The 27,653-nt window shown below is 41.4% G+C and overlaps 1 long non-coding RNA gene across 1 annotated transcript; it reads left to right on the top strand.

Moving 5' to 3' along the window:
- Positions 1-1,845: 1,845 nt before the first annotated feature.
- On the top strand, positions 1,846-27,039 carry LOC126645131 (uncharacterized). The gene is made up of 3 exons (XR_007630079.1): positions 1,846-2,013; positions 2,110-2,266; positions 25,196-27,039. It is a non-coding gene; the product is annotated as an uncharacterized LOC126645131 (long non-coding RNA).
- The last annotated feature ends 614 nt before the right edge of the window (positions 27,040-27,653 follow it).

The following is a 27,653-nucleotide window of genomic DNA, read 5'->3' as shown; positions in this document are numbered from 1 at the left end:
TTTGACATGGACAGATTTGAATGGAGCAGAGTGTAGCCAGTCCAGAGGAAATGTGAGAGTCTCCTGTCAGGCTTCTGATGGCTGAGTAAGATGTTACACGCCTGGTCTTTCCACCAAGCACCGGGGCTTTCCACCAAGCAGAAGTTACACCCAGCAGGCAAGTGGAACGACTGTGACGTGCAGGAGCAGTACTTTCATATACTTGTAGAGGTGCCCTAAACTTTTCATTTTGAAACCCAGAGGAGACTTGCCAGGTTTAGGGAGTCTGTCAAATATAGTCTGGGTTAGCTGAGTGAATGATGGTTGCACAAACTACTCCACTGGTTTCTCCACTCTGTATCTGAAACAAGATAATAATGATCTTGTTTCATATCTAATCCAAGCAATAATAATCCAAGCAATAGGACAAGAGACAATGGGCAGAAACTGATGCTCAGGAAGTGCCACCTGGACATGAGGAAGAACTTCTTTACTGTGAAGGTGACCGAGCACTGGAACAGATTGTCTAGAAAGGGTGTGGAGTGTCCCTTACTGGAGATATTCCAGAACTGTCTGGACAGAATCCTGTGTAGTGTCCTCTAGGATGACCCTGCTTGAGTAGAGAGGTTGGACCAGATGACCAACGGTGGTCCCTTCCAACTTCACTGCTTCTGTGATTCTGTGAAGATACAACAAAATACCCTGAAATAGGTCTCAAGCTGTTGAGCACAACTCCACAGAAACCTCAAAATGTTTCCATCAAACAACAAACACTCCTTATTTCACATGGGCAAGAGAATTTGCACTTCTCCTTTCATTTTGTGCTAAAACAGCCTCGGAGGCTTTGGGATAAATTCTTGCACCCTGTAGCATGTTAATAAGGGGCAGTAGTCAAGGGGTACACCCTTGCTTTCTATTTAGAGATGCATCACTGCGTGCTACTGAGGCACCACATTTACCCTCTTTGTTTATAGTGGGCTTCAGTTAACTGGAAGGAAAAATATCTGTGATTTATCAGCAGAACAGAAAAAAAAATGCTTTCTTGGCATCAGTAAATAACTTAGTGTTTACCGGTTGATTTCCGAGTTCAACTGCTCTGTGCTGTTGTACATGTACTGATAGCTCTGTCAATACGTCAATCCCTGTCTCACACACTCATTTTCTCTAAAGAGCTTTAATAATTTTGTTTCGACAAACTTGCTTAGTGTGTTAATCTGTGCTGCACAATACATGTCACAATCCTGAATCTCAAGAGAGGCTAAATGGGAAGATATGCCTTTTAAATGCAAACTAAAAACCGAGGTCAGAGAGGGTAAAGAGATGTTAAGCTATGGAGTCTGATTTTCTCTGACAATACAAAATCACTGCCTGAAAAAAATGCCACTCTGTGTACTTACATTTGAATATGAAATATATGCATTTCCTCTTTTTTTATGGAAAATATTCTGTACTACTCTTTTTAAAATGAACATTGACAAGAGACTGGTCCACAAAAGAGAATCTGCTGTTATTTATGTTGCTAATGGCTGTCAATGTTAGCAGTAAAACAGAATGAATGCATTCAAAATTAATTATTCAGCAGCACCTGCTGGTGTCCTTAGAAATACTGCAGCACATTTCTGGTAAATGTTTCTTCATTACCCTAAATTTTTTGCTACCCAACCCATCATTTGGGTGATTACAATATAAGGAAAGGAAAAAAACATATTTTCTTTTAATAGCCATCAATTCTTTTCTTTTTTTTTATTAGGCTTACATCCCTCTCTAATGGAGATCTGCCTCTCCAGGGAGCAGCAAACCAACCACGGAGGATCTTGGTCCCATCTGTGCAGTAACAATTAGAAGCATTTTAACTCTGTATGTGGAGGGAAGAAATTACATTATTCATGAAGTGGTCCCTTGCAGCTGTCTGGAGTTACCTCAGCTCATCTCATGGATTTGTCAATCGCTCGTTTTCAATCAGTAGCAGCTATTCACAGCAGCTCATACACAAGCCAAGGAAGCACCACCAACAAAATCACTTGTGATCCGTAGGTTGGTAGTTTCATTTTCTCACAGTCAAAATTTCCACTGACACCCCTGAGGAAGAGTAAGGCTGCTATTCCATTAGATGTTTTCTGGCATTTTTAGGGAGCCACCAACATGGCCAGCTCGCCACACTCACGTGAATTCTGTTTCGGATGTTGCATGGCTGTGAAATGAAACATCTCAGCACCTCAACAAAAAGTAAGAAAAGAGATGAAGGATGTGACGTGAATTGTACAGCAATGCAAAGACATATGTCCAAGTAAGTACTTCTTCTCTTAGAGGTTTCTGTGGGCTGCCAAAATACAGGGTCAGTCTGATGATGTCATCAGCTGATGACAACAATGACATGGATAAGCAGACAGGAGAGCCAGGCTGCCATGGCAACACACCTCTTGTTTTGCTCTTTTGGTATTACTCCTTCCTTCTTCTTCTGTGGAGAAAGCAGGGCAGTGGAGGGACTCTATTTCCAGCTTATTCTTGCAACGCCAGTTGCCCCTTACGCCAACAGGGGTGCAGGGTGCTAGGAATGGAAAGAGAGCTGCTGTTTGTCAAATAAATTATGACTTCTAAGGTGCTCACTCAGCTCTCTCTCCATCTCTAGATTAGTTAATCTCTGAAAAGGGCTACACAATGTTCACATCAATCTGTATGGGAGCAAGCCAAGATTATCCTCAGCAGGAGGACATGTGTGGGATGTTATATATTATGTTGTCTCCCCATTCCCCAGATATAAAAATGAGTGACTGCTTCTGCTAATGTAATGTATTTCTCTATTGCTGGTGGTTGGGAAAAAAAGGAATAAGCCTGTATCGTGTGGTACCTTTGAGAAAAGTAATAGGAAGGGTGTTAACTCCAGCTTTCAGCCACTATCACTAATCTCATGTTGTGAGACAGTTTATCTTTGGCCTTGAAAAAAGCTGGAGGTCATAAAACAAAAAGAGAAACCATTCAATCAGAGATAATAGGAAAAAAAAAAAATCTATGCTACAGAGTCCATTTTATGGCCTCAGTGTCTTCTAAAAACAGAAAAATGTTACTTACCTGAGTTGTTTTCTTAAAGAATTCCAGATATCAAGCATGAAACAACAACGAGTTAAGGCCCTCTCCAAAATCGTTTAAGCCTCACCCTAAATTGGTTGTCCCACTGAAACTCAGCCAGACAATGGAATTAGACTGATTTCTTCCCATGCAGACATCTAAGCTGTTACAGAGCAGTGTTTCCTGAGAAATGACTGAGTGTAGAGGCCACTAATTATTAGTCTCTCAGACTGCTGCACAGCTCAGCTGCATCTCTCTGTACCTTCTGGTTTCAGGTGGTCATTAAGAGTGAATTGTGCTGACAGGGGCATCCTTATTATGATGAGACAAAATTTCTTCACAAGGAAATGCCATTCATTCTGCAGAGATGGAAGGCAAACCTCGTCCAATGACTAAATGAATGATCTGGAAAAGTTAAAAGGAGGGAAATTACTGTATAGGCAATAGGGTTTCTAAAGAAATAAAGCAAGGAAGAATAAATACTGATGGTGACTGAAGTATAAATACTGCAGTGAAACACTTTTGAGTCTTTTCCTATCCTGTCTTCTCTGTAGCTGTCAGGCCTCTGCAGGATGAGATCTAAGCCCTTAGAGTTTGAGCTAGTTTGGGTAGGAGGTCTGGAGCACTCATTTCTCTCTCTTGGTTGCACAATAAAATAGGTCTGTAAAGGAAAGGTGTGTCAATTTAAAGGAAAAAAAGTATCTTGTTAGTCCAGTTCTGCTCAAAATGAGCTGTTTCAAGCATTTTGCAGTGTTTCCCATTTTCCCCATCATCTCTCCAGTGCAGTCTCTAAGGCTCCAGGGCAGGCATCAGGATTGAAGCATTAGGGGGAGTTTGGGAAGACAGTGAGGATTTAAGTGCTAAAGGAATGGATTGACTTTCCCCCCCAGCCACCTCATGCCTCTGCTGTTTTGTCATACAGAGGGCAAACATCTCCCTGAGATTTATCATCCTACTAATTAAGCAGCAGCTGCAATCCTCCGTGTAATTTCATCTGCTAGTGGCATGTGTGGGTTTGGAGAGCTGCAAATTCCCTAATCATCAAGTTTACCAGGGTGTGAATTTGCTCCCTCTGATGCTAAGGGCAATAAATATACACATAAAACACACCCATCGAAGCCAAACACTTTTACCTTGGCATTCTGGTGAACCTTAATTGTGTATGTGATTCACTTTGCTTAAGGCAAATAAGTAATTATTGTATGGGGCTGAAATACCAGCTGCTGCATAAACACAGATCATGTAACTGCAGTTTTATTGACCACAGAGTCGTAGAATCACGGAATAGTTGGAAAGGACCTTAAAGATCATCTCGTTTCAACCCCCCTGCAATGGGGAGAAATACGTTCCACTGCAGCAGGTTGCTCAATTGATATTGATATGTTTCCAGATTTAGATATTTTAAAGTTTTCCTATATAAAAGGTATTCCAAGTAACATGATGACAGGTAATATTTCAACTACAGCTGGGAAGTTGTTCTCCTACACTTGATATCTAAGGAGCACTCCAGACTGAAAAATACCCATTATAAGGTTTATTAAGGGTCCAGTATTTTGTTTCCCCATTGTAATTTCCCTTTTATTCATCATTTGCTGTATTAAGCTTAATTCCTTGCTGTCCTGCTTCTTGGCGATATCCAAATCAGAATGACATTTTTCTAAATCCACTTATGTCTGAGCTGTGCAGAGCAAAGCAATGCAGAGACAACGCTGTCCCTTGTGAATGACCATGGTCACACCAGCATGGCAATTTTCCTGAACTAAGTGGCTGAGTCAGCTGACTAATTAGCTCAGGCACAGCACCACAGCAAGGTGCCTATTGCTGCTGTCTCTGTACCCAAGCACACTGGGATCAGGCTTGCAAAGTGCCATTACATATCAGTCATCGTCCCCCAAAATGCTGAAAAACTGGGGAGGGCTTCATAAAACACTCCCAGAGTGACTTTAAGGCTTGAAAATCCGAACTATACTGGAGGTTTAGGAAATCCTTTTATTTAGCTCATTGGAGGGAGAGCGTGAGGACATTAGCTGGTTGTGGTCTGAAACAAAATTATTTTCTTGGGTTAAAATAGTGTCAGAATTAGAGACCAGGCAGAGATAAGAGGGGGACTTTCCAGGAAAAGACTTATACAGTGCAAAAATATACTTGAGGCTCTATATCCTGGCATTCAGATACAGCAATAATGTATGTTTGGTAAATATACCTCTGGTAGATACACTTGAACTAGACCTTCTTTTAGGTAATGGGAGAAAAAGAAGTGACTTGTCTAGGCCATTATTTGGTTATCTAAGATAGGTCAGATGAACTGTGCTTTGGTAACACCTCTTTTTTTCCACTGTCTACAAAAAGAGTCTAGCTCAGCTGTAGGTGTCTAGAACTGAGAGAGAAAAGTTCCTCTCACAAGGTACATTTTACAACTGTGTGGGTCACTGTGAACTGGGACAACTTGCAAAGGGAAGGAGTTGGGTTTTTTATACCATTTGCCCTCTTTAAATCAAGATCAGGTGCTTTTTTTTCGAAATGCATGAGTATTTCTCAACCTGAGCTTGGAACAGGAATTATTGGGTAGGATGGCTTGGGTGGTGACCCATAGCTGTGACCATTAGAGTCCTGTCCGGCCAAAAATAAGCAGTGTCCATACAGGATGATACAAATGCAGAGTAATGAAGAATCCTGGCAAGTTCTTGTACTGTAGCACTGTGTTTCTGCTATTTCAAAACTTCCCCCTGAAAGGGTTTGATGCTGTTGACTTTGCTATTAAGAGGTGGTGTGAATAACCAGGAGCTTTCAGCACGCTGCAGATCGTATGTGGGGATGACACACTCCAAATTTAGCCGTCTGGGAGCTGATTAAAAGATAGGGAACCAAAACCATATCTTTAGTGTCTGGCAGGGGTAAACTGAAGTCAGTAGTGACGCAATGCACCAAGAGGAAGAGGCCAAACAAACCTCAACCACTTGAAGGTAAATTGCTATTTTGAGTGTCACAGCTGATTTCCTTATGGACCAGTCACTTAAACATGGGGCTCCTTTTGCTGCTCTCTCCTAGCTGGACAGTGGTACACACCAAAACACTCCCATTGCCCCCAGGAGGAAAATTCTAGCATGGTCTTGGGGAATTTAAATTCACCTAAATTCATCTAAAGGCTGTGGCAAATCCACGTTTCTACAAATAGGAGAGCTGTTGAGGAAAAGGCTATTAAAGTAATTTCAAATAGCTTAATTGCCAATAGCTTTAAGTAATTTCTCTGATGATTATAAAACTACAGAAGGTGTTATGGATGCCTGGTTTTCCATGTGCAATATGTTAATTAGAAATTGTGCCAATTTGGCAGTATACCGAGTTGAAACTAGTGAGCTTTGCTTGGGTGTCCTCATGCACATGTAGAAGTCAGTGCAATCAGAAAAAAATTGTATTTCGGGATTTTTCTGCTTTAAAAACATAAATTATGCTAGTAAAGCAAGGAAAAAGACCATGAATTTTAAATATTACGTTGTCTTCACTAAGCACTAAGTATTCCTTGCATGCAGTTTAATAAAGCAACATGACAATAAACTCTAAGTCACTAGAGACATGCCAATAAAAATGTCTTAGCTGCTAAATCCTAACCAAAATATGATCTCAGTGCCTTTATAGAACAGAAATTTAAAGTAAAAATACAGATTATATTTTCTGTTAAGCTTATTTTTAGAGTTTGCAGTCAATTTATATGTCTGTATGTAACACCCTGGAATACAGAGGTAAAAACTTACTGCCAGAGTGTTCATTCCACTTTGAAAAAGCTGGTGATGCTTCCTGATCAATAGCAATTCACTGTTTCAACTAAGTGTAAATGTCGCAACTGAAATAGGCGGGGGAACCCTGTAAGGAGTTCAAGGCCACAAGTTGCCACTTCCCATGAATGCACTTTTCTTCAAAGGTTCAGGAAAAAAGTCGTGAGCGTGCCTGTACAACCACAAGCAAACCGGTGTAGGAAATGAGTTAACTGGCAACAGATTTGATCTCATACTGTGCTGTAAAATTATTTCTCAAGCAAAGACCACTCGTCAAATAAAAGGTTCTTGTGAGCTCTGCTCTTACACATCCCAGCCCTACCCATGCAGCACATTGGGCTTGTGGTGGCAATTGCTGTGGGGGGTGACAGGGGGAAATGGTCAGGTGTGGCAACTGGAATATTTTGATAAGGGTAGGGCAAACCTCAGGTTCCTGTGGCTTGACAGGGCACGTTGTTGTAGTTTTAGGTGTAATTACCCCCATCATTAAAGGGGCAAAGTAGCTGCTGCTGTGTAATGTACGTGAGGTTCAGTAATTGCTGCAGAATGTTAGATGGCTCCTCAGTCTCTCAGACAGAGGTCACTGGGACTAACAATCCAGTCCCGAAATATTTATGAGTGTACTTCGGTGCCTGAATACCCCCTTTGTCAGCACGGTTGTGTGTTAGCATTTAACAATGGTGTTACTCTCCTACATGGGCTGAGAGCTTGTGCTGAATTCAGTAGGCAAAATGATTGCTTTTTCCGACTTGGACACTGGTCCTTGTCTGACACAGCTGCCCAGGATGTGTGGGTGAGGCTTTGGGATTCCCTCAACCACACTCAGAAGAACTCCTTTGGAATAGTGCATGTAGGGTCAAAGCCAGGCACTGGTGTCAGTGATGTGAAGGTGGGAGCAGAAGGAAAGGGGGCCTAGTAACTAAAGAGAAAACCTGAGTTTCTTTGATCATTCAAAGGATGTTAATCGACAGCACAATTAACAAGTCTTCAGAATTATATGAGGATACACTAATCTTCCCCCACCCCCAAGATCTCATTTCTTGCAAACTTTAGAGCTTGAAAAGAAGGAAGCTTGGCAAAACTAAAAGAATATGTCACTGTGGTAAAGCACAAGGAGCTAGAATTTAAATATTGCCTCTTCTTCCAGACCTGCCAGTGAGGAGTCTTAGCTGCCATAAAACATAGGAAGATGTAGCCTTTGGTACACTTTCAGAAATGTTGCCTTATTCTGTTGCCACCAAGAGGCTGCAGTGAAGAAGAGCATTCATCAGTATCTTAGAAGCAATGAGTAAATTAGAGCTGAGGCTTCAAAGGATTATCCATCTCTAGGATTTTCCACATGGTACTTGTCATGGAAGAGAAATACAAGATTGGTGCAAAGGGAATTCTAAGTGTCACAATTATATACTGAGTGCAGCAATTATTTATTAAATGAGAAAACAAAACTGAAATGTCAACGCATTTGGGTGCAGGTGTTACCTGACAGCACTTTGCACTCAGGTCATTTCAGATGTGCCAAGAGGAAGGCAGAATTAGTAAAAGTGTTTAGCAATTGTTGTGGTTTAACCCCAGTCAGCAACTAAGTACCACACAGCACTCACTTACTTCCCCCTCCCTGACCTGACAGGATGGGGAGGAGAATCAGGAAAAAAAAGGTAAAAACTCATGGGTTGAGATAAGAACAGTTTAAGAGCTGAAACAAAGGAAAATACAATAATCATTATTATAATAGTAAGGAGAAGGAGAGAAAAAGAAGAAGAAAACCCAAGAAAGACAGATGATGACACAGCACAACTGCCCCGCTGATTGATGCCCAGCTCATCCACAATTGGCCATCAGCAGCTCATGGCCAAATCCTCAAGTTTATATGCTGATATGGAATGTCCCTTTTGTCAGTTTGGCTCATTTATCCCAGCTTTTTGCACACCTGCTCACTGGAAGACTGTGGGAGACTGAGAAGTCCTTGATTTAGGGTAAGCACTACTTAGCAACAACCAAAACATCAGTGCATTATCAGTTTATTCTCATCCTAAATTCAAAACCCAACACTGTATCACCTACTAGAAAGAAAACTATCTCCATCCCAGCTGACACTAGGACACAGATCTCTCTTGGTGTTGCTCTGTAATCATAAGACACATGTTGCAGTCCCACAAGATATTTATTGGAGGTTAGTGAGCCACTGTGCCTCAGACTATGAACTCTTGAGTTTGAGTTATTTTGAGGGTTATACTGGGCAACATTATTTTACCTTCTGGTCATCCATCCTCCAGCATTGCTCAGAATCTTGTTTAAATGCCATACAAAATAAATGCCCTCTGCTTAACCTCTTGGGGAAAATGACAAGCAAAAGTATTAATCATACTGATGAAAACTAGGTTTCTATACAAAAATGTTGGTGATAGTTGTCAGAGCAATAAAGGTTTATCTAAACATTTTTCTCAATTGCTTGTCTTCCACCGTTGTGTAAACATATTTGATAGTCTCAATTTCACTCAATATGTCCAAGCACACAGTTTGTCTTTTGTGGACATCATAAATACGGACAATCTCTGGGGGAGATTTAAAAGCTAATGGGTCCCATATGTCCAAAGTACAGCCTGGCTTCTGCCTGCCTGTTAATAGGAACATACATCCCTTCAGCTTCATGTCCAAAGGGAGTGATGACAGCACAGAGAGGGGGGCAGACTGGGACTGAAGATCACAACCCAGCATCACAGATCACCCTTTCCTTTAGTGTCAGAGTAAATGCACAAATGTAACCCAAGATGCCAAACTTCGTGTTGCAAATACCATGCCTTCGTTTAAAATGTTTCGGGTCTGTCATCCTGACTCCATGTCGGGGTGCATGAGAGCATTTGCTAACAAGGAGTGCTGGAGCAGCTGGGACAAGAGAAGGCTTCGGGGTGACCTAATCAGAGCCTTCCAGTACCTGAAGGGATCCTACACGAAAGATGGAGAGACACTATTTACAAGAGCATGTAAGGACAAGGGGGAATGGCCCCAAACTTGCAGACAGTAGGTTTAAGATTAGATATTAGAAAAAATATTTACTGTGAGGATGATGAGGCACTGCTACAGGTTGCCCAGAGAAGCTGTGAATGTCCCACCCCTGGCAGTGTTCAAGGACAGCTTGGATGGAGCTCTGAGCAACCTGGTCTGGTGGAAGGTGTCCCTGCCCACAGCAGAGGCGTTGGAACAAGATTATCTTTAGGGTCCCTTCCAACCCAAACCACTCTATGATTCTGTGAAGTCTGTGGATTTACTTCCCATCTATCTCCTCTTTCACAGGGTGTTTTTCAGTGGCATTTGCCACAGCTGTCTACTGGTTTGTGTCAGGCACAGCATTTAGACAATGTACATTCTCCCTATGGGTCAATTTGAAAGTTAAAAGGCGATGTCTAATTTATTGGCGAGAAAGGAGTTTTGTAATGGTTTTCCAGGTTATAAATCTTAGAGTGAAAACTTTTTTTTTCAGTCACTTTTGAAGGAGTCTCAGATTTTATGGCCTCTGTGTCTCAGTATTGGAAAGTGGTTTGAACCTGTGGTTGCTCTCTTGGATTTGTGAGGAGAACAAGACTTTTGGGGGTTTGCCAGATCTCAGCTACACAGATCGATTGCATGTATTTGGTGTTGTTCTGTAGGGTTATTTTTTCTGGCTTGTGGACTGCTTTATTAGTGTGATGGATGCAGTGTGAGACTTGTGGATGAGGGAACGTTGAGATAGATGTCAGCTCTCTTTTCTGAAGCATTTCTGCAATTTGGAAGCTGCTGTGATGACTGATGTGCATGCCATGCAATGGAACAATGTCCTCCTTTGTTACTGATGAGCAAGACCAGTGGCATCTGTTGGTTTCTAGAGTGGTTGGCATTTAATGGCTATATTTTCTGAAGTTACCAAAAGTTACATTGTGTGGCATCTGACTTGTAGCAAGCTTTATCCAAGGGACATTCTTTACCAGTTTATGAGGGTAAATATATTTTCAACACTCCAGAAGCACAGAGACATTACTGTAATAGAGAGAGGTAAGTACTTTATAAGAGGTAGCTGTGTAATAGGCTGCTCTATTAAAAACCCATGAAGTGAATCGTCAGATGATGTTATTGCCGCCTACCTCCCCTGAAGTCAGACTGATGATCAGGGTCCTCTGTCCTCGTGTTTTCATCCGTTTTCAATAACCATCTAAGCACCAAGTTGTCGTGTCTCACTGGATCCTGCACATTGCAGCACTGTCAAAGAGGTGTCCCACTTGTGTTCTGTGCAAGAAGCAAAAATGGCAAAACATAAATTTTCTGTGCAGTTCTTTGGCTGGGCTCACATATTCCGAACATGTCACTGCCTGTGACTGGGAGGCAAGATAATTGGATGGGATGAGTAAGAAAATCATCAAGATACAGAATAAAAAAGTCAATGTACCACATTTATACGCCTCAGCACCAGCCAGATCGTTTGGAGGGAGCCAGAATTTGGCCCACCTCCTCCTATTTTAAACAAAATATGTGAGTTCTACACTTGTCTGTACTATAGCCAGATAGAACAATATCAAAACAGATCAGCATAGATTTAGGCCAAAAATCTGGTTCCCTATTGTTCTTGCACAGAAGTGAGTATTCAAACAGTTACAAGATCTTGAATTCACACATTTACATGCCTAATAGTCTTAATCATAAGAAAAGCAAGAAGTAACATAAGCCTAATTTGCCTTTCCTCCAGAGCAGATGCTCCTTCAGATTCATGTACTGAATTATTCATATCACAGTGAGTTGAGTCCTGTCATTCTTTCTGTTAGAAAATTTCCATGGTGGACAACATACTGCACATATAAAACTACATCACTTCATAACTGCTGAATATCTGGTCTGAAGTCTCCTGGGATGTCTGCAATTGCTCTATCTTTATACCAAGACTACAAATGAATTTTTTTTCTCTATCAAGTTGAAGTTCAGTGTTGGTTCTGAATTGCTTTGGATTCAGATATTCAGATATTATAACCAATATTCATACTGGTTATAAGCCATCTTTGGATGTGAAGGGATCTGTACATGTTTTCTTAGGAACTATTTTCTCTGAGATCCAATTATTAAATTAATGGTTCTAAAACTTTAGATGTGAGGTATTCTGTCTTATAACTTAGGATTCCTCACTTATGCATTAAATAAAAATTTCTCACATAGGCAGGCAATGTATAAAAAGAGGTGTAGGTAATGTAAAAGGTAATGTATAAAGAGGTACTTCCATAAATCCAAACACTGAAAACCATATCCTCACACCAACCTGTGTTTAGATTTTTTTTTTAATTGTGTATGCTGTGAAGTATGGTTATTGTACGTTTTACTTCTGTAGCTTATGAAATAATTATCAACCATTTATATAGCACCATGAGTTTGCCACCACAGAGCAAAGCACATTCACTGCACAGATGTTCTCCTGCATTTTTCAATGTAGCATTCTGGGTCTGTTGGATGATTCTGAATACGTCAAAATCTAAATGTACAGTCAACAAGACCTGAAAGACATTCAAACTGCTGAAATGCTGCAGTGTCCTCTGTGCCATCAGGTATGAAAATTCACCTCTGAATTCAGTGTCATAACAATTTCACCATTCTTAATATGCCCTTTCTTAAATTGGTGCTGAAGGAAGCGCAGATTTGTCACTGCAATGGGTTTAGATGAGGTAGCATTTACCAGTTTTACAAACTATTGCTTGTATTTTTATAATAATTAGTATTAATACCAAGACACAATTAATAAGTCACACATTTAAAGTCAGTTTTACCAGGGATGTCCTAGGATTAGATGAAAGTGCTTAAATGCCAATGGCAAGTTAATAAAAATCAGCAATTACAGTTTTGTGGAAGAGAATTCTCTTCTCCAACAGCACTGGAAAGCTTTCACTTCGATTTTGCTTCCTTCCTTGAGACCCCAGTGTTGGAAAATTGAGTTTGCTTGTCCAGAAAATGTTCCTCTGTCCTTTCTTCTTTTTGTCTGCCTTTCTGGCTCCCAACTCTCAGCAACACGGCTGAATAATTCCTGAGTGTAAGCCCTATTCTGGACAGGTGAGAAGCTGATTTTTCAAACCCTTGTGGTTAACAAGCTTGAGAGGCTCAAACACAACCACCAAAGTTAAAAATGGCCAGAAGTGGGGACGGGGAGGCAGGGCCAGCCCTGTACCTGTGCTACGGGGCAAGGCGGCATTTCTCTTTCTCAACACGCCACCTTCGCTCTGCTCTTAAATCATTTTGGTTGTTTTGCTTAATGTAGTTTTTCTTATTCTAGAAGAGTGTTATTTCATGCTCGGCAGTCCCTGCTGAAGGCAGCAGTGTGTTAATGTGCCTGCATTAGGCACGCGGCTTCCGCGACTTTCCGGTGGGAAACGGCGCTTTTGTAATTCACGGATGTGCTTTCTGAAATAATAACTCAAAATTGCATTCTGTTTTATTTAATCTTTTTTAATTGGCGTCTCAGAGGCTTTGCAGGAATCGGGCTGCAAATTTTCCACTTTCTGTTGGATTTTTTTTTTTTTTTTTTTTTTTTACTGCTAACAGCTGCGTGCAGAGAAAAGCATATTCTTTGACAACAGTCCCTGCATGAAGATTCTTAATTAAATTTTACTCAGCATGTTGTAAAAATTGCAAGGTTTTGGAGGCATGAGGTGTACAGATAATGTGGCATTTCATATGGCAGCTTCGCATTTTAGCAGGATTACACAGCACTTTCTTTGCCTCCGACATAAAATACTGCTAAAGGAAATTACCTGAAAATTGCATATACCTTGTCTTCTGTTAAGTTTTAATTTTACTTATCTTTCTTAAAGGTTGTTAAAGGCCTCTTGCTCTTAATGTTGGGGTATATAAAACACTTATTCATGCATACAAAACAGATTTAGGATAAATTCCAAGCTTGTACGCACAAATACCCGATGATACATGACTCCAGCTGATTAATTAAAAATAAAAAAAAAAAAAAAAAAGAAGGAAAAGGAAAGAAAAGTATTGAAAATTAGTCCCACGTATGAGACACACTTGGATTTTTTACCAGTTCTATTTATGATTCTCATTTTACCCATAAGGACCTCTGTTCCTCCTATGTGCATGTCACAGAAAACCAAAACTTCTGGAACAAGAGAAAGGAGATTTTAAGACTATCCCCCATTCCAGAATACAATGCCTCCAGGCTTCTCCCATTTCAACTGGCTTCACCATTTGCATTTTTGTGTGAAAATATTGAATTCCCACAAGCCACCAAGCACCTCCTCCTCTTGGTTTGTTCCTGTCCTTGTTGGATTTATGGCACCAGGTGGGACCCTGTGCATTTGTGGGGCCTGCTGATGCATGGTGAACATGTGCAGGTGCCATGTGGCACATGCAGGAGTCTTGGTGCACCCAAGTACAGCTGGGCAAGCTCTGATTTTGGGATCAGTCTGTGGAGGTGCTGCAGTCATTTGGCCGTGGTGCCCTTTTCTCCATTAATCAAGTGTTCACAGAAACCTTCCTGCAGGGCATTCCTTGACCCTGGACCACTCTGGGATGCAGAGCGTGAGGAGAAACAAGTTTTGCTTTTGCCAGTAAAGTTCAGCTGTTGTGAGGCTTTTGCAACACTTTTTCCTCTTTTGGTCAGGCTTTTTCTCTTCTCCATTTCAGAGGACTTCAGTAGATACAAGTGCCTCTCAGCCACGCTCCATTTAAACAACAGACAAACCACAGCTTGCTAAATTCAATCCAACTGCTTTAAGGACTAATGCTAAAAATCCCAAATAAATTAAGGAAATAAGGGAGAAGACAAAGCAATGGGGGAGAGTGAAAAGTGTCCTTACCCATGGCAGGTGGGTTGAAGCCAGATGATCTTTAAGGTCCCTTCCAACCCAAACCATTCTATGATTCTATGATAATGTCAGAGGGCAGACAACACCACGTTGATTAATCGGTTTGATTCAAATGATTGTTATCTGGATGAAAGTGCAGACTGTAGCCTGCAGGGAATCTCCTCTTCTGTCCCCTTCTGTGAGGAAATGCATCTATTTTTTCCTACATTAAGAGCAAGCAGCTCTTTGGAGCATGCAGCAATGAAATGGGCCACTTGCACCAGGATAACTGGTTCCCTTCTTGGCCAGAAGACATCCCCACCTGCCTGCTGGGCTTACTGCAGGCGCAGCCTGGACATGAAATGCACATGAGTGGGAAGGACTTTCCCAAAAGAGGCGCTTCTTCTTTCTCTCTCTCTCAGTAAGGGCTGTGTGCTGAAATGCTGCACACTTTTTTCTCGTAGAGTCCAGGTTCTCAGTAGTGGACAAGCTGCCAGAAGAGGTCCCTCTTCCACCACTGTCCACTCACCCGTTCCCCTTGCCCAGGTACCATCCCGATCCCAGCTTCTCACTCCTCATGTGGTCTCTTCACCAGTCCCATGGCAGCTCTTCCTGGGGTGCATGGCAAGGCCAACTCTGAAATCCCTGGGGAAAACACCACTCACCTCTCCCTGGGAAGTTTATTTTCTGAATTTAGAACCCTCACCTCTGCATTCCCAGCACAGCCCTGCAGGCAGCCTAGAGGCAGCAATGTGCCATGTGGGGCAGGAGCAAACTGCTGGCAAGTCTTCAGGTGAATTTACACTACATAAAATGTCATATCCTCCCTGTTCTGGGGGATCGTGAGAGGGATGCTTACTTAAGTGCAGAGGAGAGCAATTTGCAGGGAGTAGGCAAGGGTCTCTTCTTATGCACTTCCCTCCGTTGTCCCCAGCCTTCCAGTGTGAGCCCCTCTGGGGAAATCGCAACTCACAGCTTTGAAAGCTTTTTCCACACTCTTGTGCCCACACTATCCAGGGGGGCTGTGGGAGGGAAAATTAGCAGCGACTCCTTGGGAGGTTTCTGGGACACGCTGTGCTGATGTGGGGGAGTGTTGGCTGTCCTTTCCCTTTCTCTGATCTAAAAGATGCTGCTGTGAGCCTTGCAGGCAGGCATGTGGGTCTGGCAGCTCCTTCAGGGACTCAGGACTCTGGTAGATAGGGCACAGCAGACCAGCAGCTGGGCATTCAGGTGAGCCTCCCCCCGCTCATATGGAGAGGAAGGGTGACTCTCAGGGCCGCGTGGGCTGCAAAGAGAGCAGCAACATGAATCAACGTAATTATATGTCATTTTCGGCAAAGCACAGCCTGTAACCAAGTCTTGCTTTTCAGGAACTGCTGGTGAATTCAGCCCTTGCAAGGAACTTCTGACTGTGATCCTTGCAAAGTAAGGGCTCTGCCTACCCCTGGTTCATTTACTGTACGTGAAAGGTGGCATCCTTGCATGCAGATGTCTTCCCTTGTGGTGTGACTTGTGGGGCCATCTGCCAGGAGATGTCCAGGTGAGGTTGGGACCTGCAGCTGCAGTGAAAAAAACCCTCAATATTAGTAACGAACACCAAGGAAAATCACTTTTGGAGTCAAGCCACGGTGTCTCCACCACATGTCGTAACGTGGTCAGCCTGGGTGCTTTTCCTAAACAGAATTGAAAAGTGCGGCACGAGAAGCTCACCCCATCCTTGAGCTGTTTGCTCACATGTGTCCTGCCAATCCATCTACCTCTGCACTTCTTATGGTCACTCATCAGGAAAGAAATCAGACAGTGACTGACACATGTCTTTACAGATAGGAGCCATTACGATACGCCATATATGTGCCTGCAGGACTAAACAAACGTTATGTGAAGATCAAAGCCTCTGAGAAACACAAACAACTGTAAACTGGAAAAATCTCTTGCTTTCTGCTGCCTATTCCAGTGTTGAACAGGCATTCATTCCTCCCTGTGACCTGCACACAAGATGTAACAAAAATACCTGTTATTTATCTCCATGAAGATTTTGTGACAGTATAGCACATCTGGATGCGACCTGAAGTGCTTACATAACCTCGAGGGAACCTGAAACAAACCCCAGGCAACTGCTGTTTGAAATAAGCTGAGTATAAACCAGGTTTTAAAAATCCATGTTTATTTTTCATCAGAATGAGGTACGTTCTCCAACCTTAAATACTCAGGTCTCTGATCAATCACTAAAATAGTCTGGCATAGATACTGATAGACAACTAAGTTCTCTAGGCTGTGCATCCTTCTCCTGATTGTCTATTAAGAAAGACTTATCCCTGTGTGTAATAGGGATATTGTAATTACTTGCTTTTGAACATGAAAGCTCTTCACTAACAAACACAGAGATCCAGATATGCTCTGTTACTGTTTCCCTGTGGTAAGCTCTAAAAAAAAAATAAAGGAAAAAAAAGAAGAAGAAGAAGAAAAAAAGTGCCATTAGAGTGTTTGAAATTCAAGTAATCTGTAAAAACAGCTCTGCCACAAAGTTTTCTCTGCACTGTATAAGGGTGTGTGGGAGGTAGTTCCTGCAGGGAGGTAAAGAAAACCTCTGTAATCCCAAGAATTTGCTGGAAAAATCCAGCCAATGCTTTCAGTACAAGATTTAATTGGTTGTTTTCAATTATCACAAAGAATGAGACAGAAATACAACCTTTGTACTCCAAAGATGAAAGAACAGCAGATTTGCTAGTTCCCAAGCTCTTGAGATGAATGCCTTGCTCCTTACACTCTCTGTCTTCATTTGCAATAGCTATCTATGTTCAGTATAACCTGGAGAGTTTCCAAGCACAGCCCTTCTGAAAATCCAAGGAGCTGGCCTGAATCCTTTACTTGCATAAATCTCTGTTACTCCACGCAACTGTCAACTGGGAAAGGGCTGAATCTGGTCATGATCCAACTAATTTTTGATTGTCTTTTTGTCTAAGGCAATCAGTTTGTGAGAGAAGCATGGGAGTGCTTTAGTTTTCAAGCCACTTTATAGAGTGGATGTCCTTACTCTCAGTGTGCATCTGGTCCTCTTTGGATTGCCTTCTGGTTCACTGTTTTCCTTGTGCATTAACAAGTTCATTTCACGGATTTGAATGGGGTCACTCGGGATGCTCTGCACAAAAAGACTGATTCACCTCACGCAAGGACACGACCCAGAGAACTGGATTTATGCAAAGGGAAGGAGACTTCTTTATCCGTCAGTCAAAGAAAAGGGAGTTTCCCCAGATCATGATGACTGAAGAGCCACCAATCTCACTTGAGACTTAAACCTGACAACTGATGTTCATTCAAGCACCCATCCACATACACTTCAATTTAAATCTCAGACTAATGTTAGAGACACTTGTTCAATTAATATGCTAGTTAATTAATTCTGCTCTTATCTATTTTCTTTTCTCAGCAGAATAATCGGATATCCCTCCCTACTAAATCAAACCTGCCTGCAGTATATCAGAATGAATAAGACCACCTCTTTAATTTTCCAGGCATTAAATAATTAAAACTTCCTTGCATGGGAGGACAGTGTGTTACTGCCACTGGTGAACAGATAGGACAGATGTGTAGGGGAAACATACAGAAGATGAAATATCTCCTATCCGTGTATGCCACAGTTTATCTCTGTGCTTTGCATTTATTACTAATGAACACTACTAATTAACTGTGCTAAAATACTCCTCGGGGGAGTGCTACGTATCTGAAGTGCAATTCTGTCAAGTGGATCATTTCAGGGCACTTGGAGCTGATGTGCCCCACAGAAGGTCCCCAGGACAGGACTGTGCTGGAAAACAGTGTGGAGAGCACAGTAGGAGAAGATCCTCTGTCCAGGGACTGTGTTGGGGCAACACTACTGTTGTGACGCTCACACAGAGCAAAGCCACCCCTAAAATTGGAGCCATGCAAATCAAGTCTTGTTGAGCAAGGAGTGGAGAAGGACCCCAGCTCTCCTTTTCTCAGGACCCAAACAGCCAAACTCCAACTGTTTGGCTTAGCCCTGGTTTGGCACTCACAGGATCAAAGAATCAATGCTTTCTGCTCTCTTTCCCTTTCCCCACTGCTTCAGCTTGAACTTTTTAATAACATTGCCCCCCGACCAACCTTGCAGACAACAGTGTATGAAATTATACCATGGAGTGAGACCAAAAAAGCTTTGGCAAATCCTGGTTTTAAATGTTCCTTCTAAAATCTGCAGAGAACACCAGCTGTTGAAGAAACTGAGTTCTTCCCTTTCATGTTTGATACTGAAGTAATGCCATGTTATGCTAATTCCTTTGATTCAGCCACATAACATAACGGAAAGCAAGTAGTGTAGTCACCTGGCATAGTACCAAAACAGAAAGACAGCAGCTAGTGCAAACTAATGAAAACAAGTGCAGCTTTGTATGGACTGGAGACTAATGAGCTGAGTTTTATCCACACCAGACAATGAGAAATGATTGCATGTGCCAGTGTCCAAGAATCCTGAAAGTCAGAGTGTAGGGTCACAAATATTCATTGCTATCTCATCCATAAGGGTGGGATTCCATGTAGATAGATGAGTGGGCATGAGCATCCTGGCATTTGTGGCATGGGTGAAAAGACTTTTGAATATTTCTGTATTTAAGAGAATGTTTTGCAAGGATAATATGGGCTGCTGTCATATCTGAAGCTTATTCTCACTGACCTTGCCTTCAAGATAATCAGACCTGACCATTAAAATGAGCCAAACATTCAGAGCTGAATTCTTAGTTATCTCTGAGTATTGGATAATCTGCAATGAAACTGGGTGTGAATTCCAGATTGTAACATCCAGGAATATATATGGCAGTTCAGGATAGAAGCTAATTTTTGCTAAATCTTTTTTTCCTGGTTATAGACGTTTCAGCCAGGCAGGAAAGGGGAAAAACACCAAGTGAGAGGATACAATTTGCCACTCAAGTAAATAGCTGAAGCAAAGTTTCCCACTAGTTAAAAAGATTGTTAGGTTGACTAAATGACATAGAATTGCATGTGGTGGATGCATTTCCAGATATCGAGTTGATATTGAAAACATTCCACCATTAAAAACTAAACCAGCCTAATCACGGGCTGTAAGAAAATCTCAGTGATGCTGTCCCTTGCTTGTCCTAACCTTGATCTCACTTTACTTTCTTTAGTCTACCTATTTTTGGAAGTATTTCCATCAAGTGATGCCACCTTTTGCCCCTTCAGAGTTCCCTGGTTATCTAAATGCCAGTGCTCTGGGACAGATCTTCGCTGGTGGCTGACTGCATTCAGGAGGGACCACTGAGTCCAGAGGGGCAGAGGGGGAATAAACAACAGATTTGTAGCTCAGGAACAGGAGATACTGATGAAAAAAGACAAGGGAGGAACATTTAATTCCAAACAAGATAACAGGAATCACTGTGTTAAAGCCAAGAGCCTCTTATTCGTGCTGCTACGTTCCGATCTGAATCTGGGCCTCAAGTGCCATCAATGTCTGGTTTTTTCTCTGAAGAAAATTCCTTTCAGAAATGTTGAGCCTCAGCCTAATACAATTAAGATTCAGGGTAGCTAAGTGGGCAGGATGTAAGGAGGGGGAGCCACAGTCTGTCTGTGTGTGTGTCTGTCAGATTCAGTAACCAGTGTAAGGATTAAAATCTGTTTTGCCTTATGAAATCCTGTGAACAGACCATCCTATCTCCTGTTACAGCTGTAACTGTGATTGAATGGCTCTCAGGAATCCTCTTTATCAAGGTTTTGTGGTAGCCTACAAAGTGCATGGTAGGGTATGTTTTCCACTTAAATTAAGTAATGTACTTGTGATTTATGAAAAAGTACTAAAAGATAACAGTGCATGCCTTAGGCAAAAGTACCAAACAGAGGGGACAAGATGATCCTGTCGATATCTGCTATCCACCAAGCCTGACACATCAGGGGCTGGACAGAACAAGATGTTCTTAGAATTTGTTATGTTGAATATTATGTTCCAAAGAAAATAAAAAGCTGGGGAAAATTGACTTCCCTGGCTGTGATGGTGTTCAGGAAATTTATTGGTCTCTTTTGTTGTAATGAGAGAGATCGAGATACAGGAGTATTGCGAAGATACATCAAAGCTTTTCCACTTGAATTGTTGCAGCTTCAGAAATTCCCCAGTTTGGTAATTCACATCTGATTAATTGGGTTCTAAATCTCTTTAATCAATGCCTAGAGAATTTGGCCACCCCAGCCAACAGCCTTTTATTCCTGTTAGCAGCAAGCAGCAGATACTGTTCCCAACCATTGCACAGCCACTGCCACAGGGCAGCTGTGCAATGCCTGTGGGGTGAATTCCAGTCCCAGTATGTTCCTGGGGATCTCAGACTCCACCACTCCGAAAGGGCAGCCTCCAGAAGTGGTCCTGGGCTGCCTCTCCACACATGCAGTGACACATTTTACTGTGTCTAGTGGCAATTTTGGGCATGAGGGGCCTTTAGTGCTGAAAAAGACACCTTCTAATGGTGCCCTGTGCCTGTAGACCACAGCTTGCTGTCTGGGAAGAATCCAAATCTGGTTTTAAAGATCGGTTTGGAGCACATCTCAAACTAAAATTTGGGCATATCTGTTACAAATTCAGGCTTCCATGGTATTGTAGCCTTGGCTATGCATGTGTGAAGGCTGATCTCTATGTTTGTACTAGCACTAGTACTCTTTGTCATCATGGTTATTAATCTTACATGTAATTCCTTAATACCCTTACAGACACTTTGTTTTAATTTACGGGCACAGTCTGTAGCATCACCATTTTAATCTGCTGCATATATTTTAATCCATTAGCTGATGACTGCTTGATAGCAGGACAGCAGATAGGATTGTATCACCACAACTAGTGGTGAAAATGTCTCAGTGACGTTCATATGAATTACTCAGTTTACTTCATAATCCACAAAGTTACAATCCTTTTATTATGTGGCAGCACCAATGGATTGGAGACCATGGGAAAGATAAGTTATATCTGAAATGTGAAACTTTATTAATATCACTGGTTTCCATCAACAATGTCGAAAATCCATCCTAACTTTTTAACAGATCATAATTTTTCTCCATCCTTCCCTCAAGACAGTTACTTCAGTAGTAGATCTTTATACACTATAAAATAGGTAAAGACAGGGTAATTATTAGCTTTCCAGGTCAAGCTACAGGTTCCCATGTGTGTATATTTTTCATTCTTGTCTGAGGACAGACAGGCTAATGGATCACTGCAGTGCAGGGGAAGAATTATTTAGTCAGTGGTTCATAGATTTGCCAGTTATCAAAATGACCCAAAACTGCATTTACACTGCTATTGTGTTGATAACATTTTGCAATATAGTGGATGTGAAATACAATTGTCAGTGGTTTCATGTGCTTATAGGGCATACTAATAGCAAAATCTCTTGCTAAGTGCTTTCTTTTGGATATATAAAAGATTCATTTGGGTGGACTGGTATATAGCGAGCTAAACTATGCCACTGTTGTATTCAATTCTCAACTGCAGGATCTGCATAAGGCTTTTACTCACATCTATTACTGGCAGAAAAATTAAATTAAAATTTGGTACATATAGTCAAACGTTTATTTTTAAATATCATATGTCTTAGCAAGTCTCTATCAAGCATCTGAGCTCCCATAAGCAGTGATGCATGTACTTTCAGTATAATTTAAAAATCTAATGCATTAATTCAAGCTACATCTATTCTTTTGTCCACATACTGAGTCTCATTAACCATTCTGTTACCCCTGTTTTTAGGAAGGTGTATTCATTTTGCCATCCATGAAATCTTAAAAATGCTACTTCTGTTCTCAGGTTAAAAGACTAATTTTCAGTTTTGAATGCTTCAATGTCTAATATAAGTCTTCACTTACTGTATTTAACACAGGAACCACCAAAGAAACTTCATCCTCTACCAACATGGGTGAATCTCTTTTGTTGGTAGGAGGTTTGTTATGTCCCTTCACTACCAGGCTGAGGTGGGAATAGTCAGTGAAGAGCACAACTCCTTCAGAGGCTCAAATACCCTCAGTTCCACTCACAGCCTTAAATCCACTCACTTCTGCAGATAAACACATAATCTCTCTTGTAAATATAAACAACTAAACCCAGCAGTCTGGGTGAGCAGATGAAAGTCAGGCTGGTAGCTACAGTGGGCAGAGAGACTTTAGGTGGTGGAAGTCAAATACTTGAAAAATTTGCTGTTATAATTAAAAATTACTGAGAAAAGAAAGCTGCTCACGTTTCCTACACCTGTCCAGTTGAGATGCAGTGGTACATTTTTGCTTAGTTTAGAGTGTTTCAACACTCTTTCCTAAAGCTCTGTATCCTGTGGTTTCCTTGCAGAAAATTACTCTCTCTGCAGTCCAACAAACAGCTAAAATGGTTTGTAACAGCCCACATCGATGGCAGCTATTAAGACATTACTCATTTCTTTCCCCCTTCACTACTTCATACAGTAAATGGCACAGCTATTGACTTCATGCAGACAGCACTTCTAGGGAAATGGAGATGCTTAGAGACGATTTCCTTGGGGGGCTTTTTTCCCTGGCCATGGGAGGTTAATCTCAGATGGCTGAAGTACAGTATCCTGATGGAAAAGCTCTGTGCTTCAGATGTCAAAATAAGCACCCTCAATGCAAGTAAATGACTAGATGACAAATCACAAGGATCTACCTCAGTAAGTTTCAGTTTCAATTTGTGTAAACGTTTGACTCCTGAGTTTAAAATGAATCCCTGCAGCTACTTCCCTGGTAAACGGTTCTGTCAGCACCATTTTAGACTTCATATCTGAGCTGGACATAAATGGAATAAGCCTGATAAAAAGCAGGTGGTAGGAGAACTGAGGCACTTGGCAGCTGATACAAATAGAAGAAAAACTGAGGCTAAGTGGATGATATTAGGAAAAAATCCTTTACTGTGAGGGTGGGGATGCACTGGAACACATTACCCAGAGAAGCTGTGGATGCCTCGTCCTGGAAGTGTTCAAGGGCACATTGGATGAGCTACTGAACAACTTGGTCTAGTGGTGGGTGCCCCTGCCCATGATGGGGGATTGGAACTGGATGATCTTTGGGGTCCCTTCCGACCGAGAGCATTCTATGATTCTACATTCAGAACATTCATAGAATTACAGGAGATCAAGGAGACCAAATGGGTCACAAAAGAAGAGGTGGTTAGAGGTTTAGGTTCCCTGTATGCCATTTCAGCTTTGGGGCCAAAACTTTCTGGATCCACTCCATGGTCTTGAAGAAGGCAAAGAAAATTCTACCTTGATGCTTTTGCAATGCAAGAGTGTCTGTGTTTTCTTGGAAATATCCAGGTTGTTTCCAGTTTCCACAGTATTTGCTGAGGATTATTGCAGATGCTGTAACAAATTGATAGACACTGTGGGTGGAGCCCTGCAGTGGGAATGTTCAGGTTGCTTGGCATATTTATTTGAGATATATCTGTTGTCTGTAGCAGCTGAATCCTTACTAATTGCATTCAGATTTTAATTGTACCAAATCTCCCTAATTGCTAGTCTGGTGGGGTAATCATAAATGCAAAAATGTGGAAGATGATATAGATATGCAGATTATATCTACAATTTCATACAATCATAGATTTTATGCTGAAAAACTCAGGACACAGTGATTCAAAGGGCCATTTCAAAACATGAGCATTTTGCTTCTGAGCATTTACTGATTCTGAAGCAATAAAAAACCATGACAAATTTTGATTATTCAGTAGGCATTGTTTTTGAATAAGAAGTCCTTTTGTTTTGATTTTGTCCTCTTGAACAAGAGCAGCCATGCACAGAAATTCAGATTTGAAGCTGAAGATGGTACAATACTTTTTTCCTGACATTTCTCCCTTGCAGAAAATTATAGGTGTCAAACTGTTAGGCCAAGCTGCACTTCAGAATATAAAGAGGATTTATCTCAGAATAAGTCAGTCCCCCTCTTGCCAGCTTCTTAATTTCCTGTGGTAGCAAATGCCTTCCTATACAGAGTTCTTCCTGGCTGGTTTTCAATTAGCCTTCTCTGGCTACCCAACTGTTTGTGCAATGGAGAAAGAGTCTTTCAGTCATTAGTGAAGGAAACCACTTCGTAAATAAAACAGACAAGGTTTAGTTTTTCTGAAAAAAAAAAAAAGTGGAGAAGGCAGCTGTTAATCGAAGTCAGATATGAAAGTACTTTGTACATTGAAAAAAGTCAAAGCACTGTAATTGTCTCACCCAGCAAGAGGATGTAGCAAAATATGTGATCAGCAGTGATCTGCAGTGTTGCAGGGAAATTTACTGCTGGAAGGCAAGAAGAAGAAGTGGAATAGACTGGACTGAAACCAGAGAATGCTGATTTGTTGTGTGTTATTAGTGAAGTGGGAATTAAGCCTTCCTCGTTATTTTAAATGTTGTTTCTTTCTAGAAGAAAATGTCAGAGATTTTAGATTTCTGATCTATGTCTGTTGTTTGTTGTTGGGTTTCTATACTACTCTGAAACAGGAAATTTCTTCACAGGAGTAGCTTTTCGTTCTTCAGAAGAAATAAAAACAACTATCTAACTCTGTCATGCTACAACTATTTCTCTTTCTCCTTCCAGATACCCTCATATTTGGCTCCCTTTTCGGCAGAACACAGGGGAAAACAGCCATGGTTTGGCCATTACAAGAGGGAAAATATTCTCCACGACCACACTCGTGTGACAGACTTCAGTGCTCTCACTCCTGTGTTTTCCATTGTAATTCAGGTTTATTCACACCTGAAGGAGGGCCAGACATCTAATGAAATGAAGAAATAAAGAAACAGAGAAACAACTATGTGAGACTGACAGGGACACATTAGATTAACTTTTCCATGAGTCTGGAAAATGATGCTGACACTGCTTTTCCTAGGAGCACAGAAAGAAACTCCGACCTGAAAATAGCAGTTCAGTGGGTGCATCAGCTAGCTGTTTATGATTGAGCTATATGTGTCAAATGGCAACAGGTAAAAGCACAGTTTATTTCTCTGGTGATGCAAGAACAATGTTTTCGTAACAGTGGAGCACCCACAGGTCAACACAGCCCTCCTTGATTTGTGATCATTTGTTCTGTCTCTCATTAAACTCATTGCCTCTGCAGTCCATCCCTATGTAGGACACTTTCTTTTACTTCAATCTGTTTAGACAACGTGTACAACACAAAAAGTAAAAGGGCTTTCTGAACGAGAGGAATTGACTGAAAATGTGTTATCGTTCCTATCTGAGCTGTGGTGTGGTTGTTTCATGCAGAGTGGTCAAGGTCCCCTCTACTGATAGCAGTAAGCTGACCTTGCTTCTTCAGGGAAACTGCTCCCAGAGATTTCTAAACACAGAGGAAAATTAGCAACTTTCTAGTCTAAGGTGACTACCTTGTCTGGAACTTCTGTGACATCTAAAACCAGACACCGGAGTTTCCCGTGATTTCATGTGGATGTAAATTTCTCTTCTGCCCCTTTCCCACAGCTCTGAGAACTTACACTTCCCACATCTGCAGGAGAAGAGTGGGAGACAGAGAGCTGGAACCCTACATGACCTGATACAGGGAGCATTTGAGGGTTTTTAAGCAAATAGTAACTGAGACTCTTGCATGGCATAAACATACGTAAACTTCCCTCTGAAATTCCACCCATAGATGAAAATAATCTTATCTCCTAAGCAAGACAACCATGTTGGAATCCAGCAAATTTCAGTTATATTGAAATGTATCTTTCAGAAGCCATCATATCACAATTTAAGGATTGAGTGAGGATGAATATTTCCTTTCAGTTGGTGTCTGTACTTGCCTTACTAAAAAGTTGCTACTTCCCATTTGTATTTTAGCTTCTGTCTACTGGATGCTTTTACAACCTGTGTTCATCTAAAGAAGTTTTAAAGTTACCTTGTTTGTGTACAGGTTCCTACAGGCCTCTTGTTCTGACGGACTGTGTCTACCAGATAGTGGGGTGGTAGGTGAGTGTATAGAAGGACAGAGAGGCAGAGCTAGAAATAACTTAGTACCAGCACACTGAAAGGCCTCCTTCTTCTCTAGCCAGGTTCATCTGCCTCCCACTCAATGTCCTTAAGAGAGCCAAAAGTCATGGACATGGATTTCCAGAGGTCGGACCAGGTTGCTCCAATTCCCTGTCCATGTAGTGCTGAAGATAGGCCTGAACCCCAGAAAACTTGGATCCAGAAGTAAAGTACAGTGCTCATTAAAATCTGCTTTGATTTGGCTGGGGCTTCTCTGTTTTAGTGCTGATCCATTTTACCTGCCTTCTGAGTGTGATAAACTGCAGCAAGATTTCCTTGCCACCAGCTTGGAACCTAATAGTTAAGACTGGTTGGATGACTGAATAATTTACTTGATGAATTTCATGCCGTTTTTGAAAAAGTAATCCCTGAAAGTTGTTTTCACTTTCCATATAATTCTGCAAGATAAGTGTTAGAGGAGCTCCTGACAAATTTCTTGGAAGCAAAAGCAATTACTGTTAGCAAACAGCCTTCAAGGAAACATATGCTCATCCATTTTAGTCCTGCCTGTGTTGTACATCTAAAATTATAATGTATTTTCACAGGAGAAGGACCTACACAGTTAAATCAGCCAGTGGACTGTAACAGGATGGTGCTAGCCAAGAAAATGTGTTTTTTACAAAGTGGACACCTCTGGCTCTTCTGAAGATAATTGGTTTGATAGTTTGAGACAAGTCATGCGGCACTTCTGGGGAGAAACGTGTATTAAATGAAACGCCAGTTTAAATAGTTTAAGAATGAATTCTCCTCCCATGGACTCATCAATATTCCTCTTACATCAATGGTTTAAAACCTGCCTTAACTAAATGGGGATCTCAGAGAATTATTACATGTTTCCTTAAGACTGCATGAAATGTAATGCATCCATGGAGAGAAGCTTAGTGTCTCCATCTCCACAGAATCAGGCCAGTGTTTCCATCCTCCTAACAAGACAGATGGTTTCCTCAGCAGAGGATTATTTTTGAGTGGTAGTGAAGAGCAGAAGAGCAAACATCTGAAGTTTTCAACAACAAAGAGAACACCTGGGAAC

The sequence above is a fragment of the Myiozetetes cayanensis genome, unplaced genomic scaffold, assembly GCF_022539395.1.
Source record: "Myiozetetes cayanensis isolate MyiCay16 unplaced genomic scaffold, myiCay2020 scf3, whole genome shotgun sequence".
In the NCBI taxonomy this organism is placed as follows: domain Eukaryota; kingdom Metazoa; phylum Chordata; class Aves; order Passeriformes; family Tyrannidae; genus Myiozetetes; species Myiozetetes cayanensis.
Note: the sequence above shows the minus strand (reverse complement) of the source record. Positions and strands in the feature narration are given on the sequence as shown.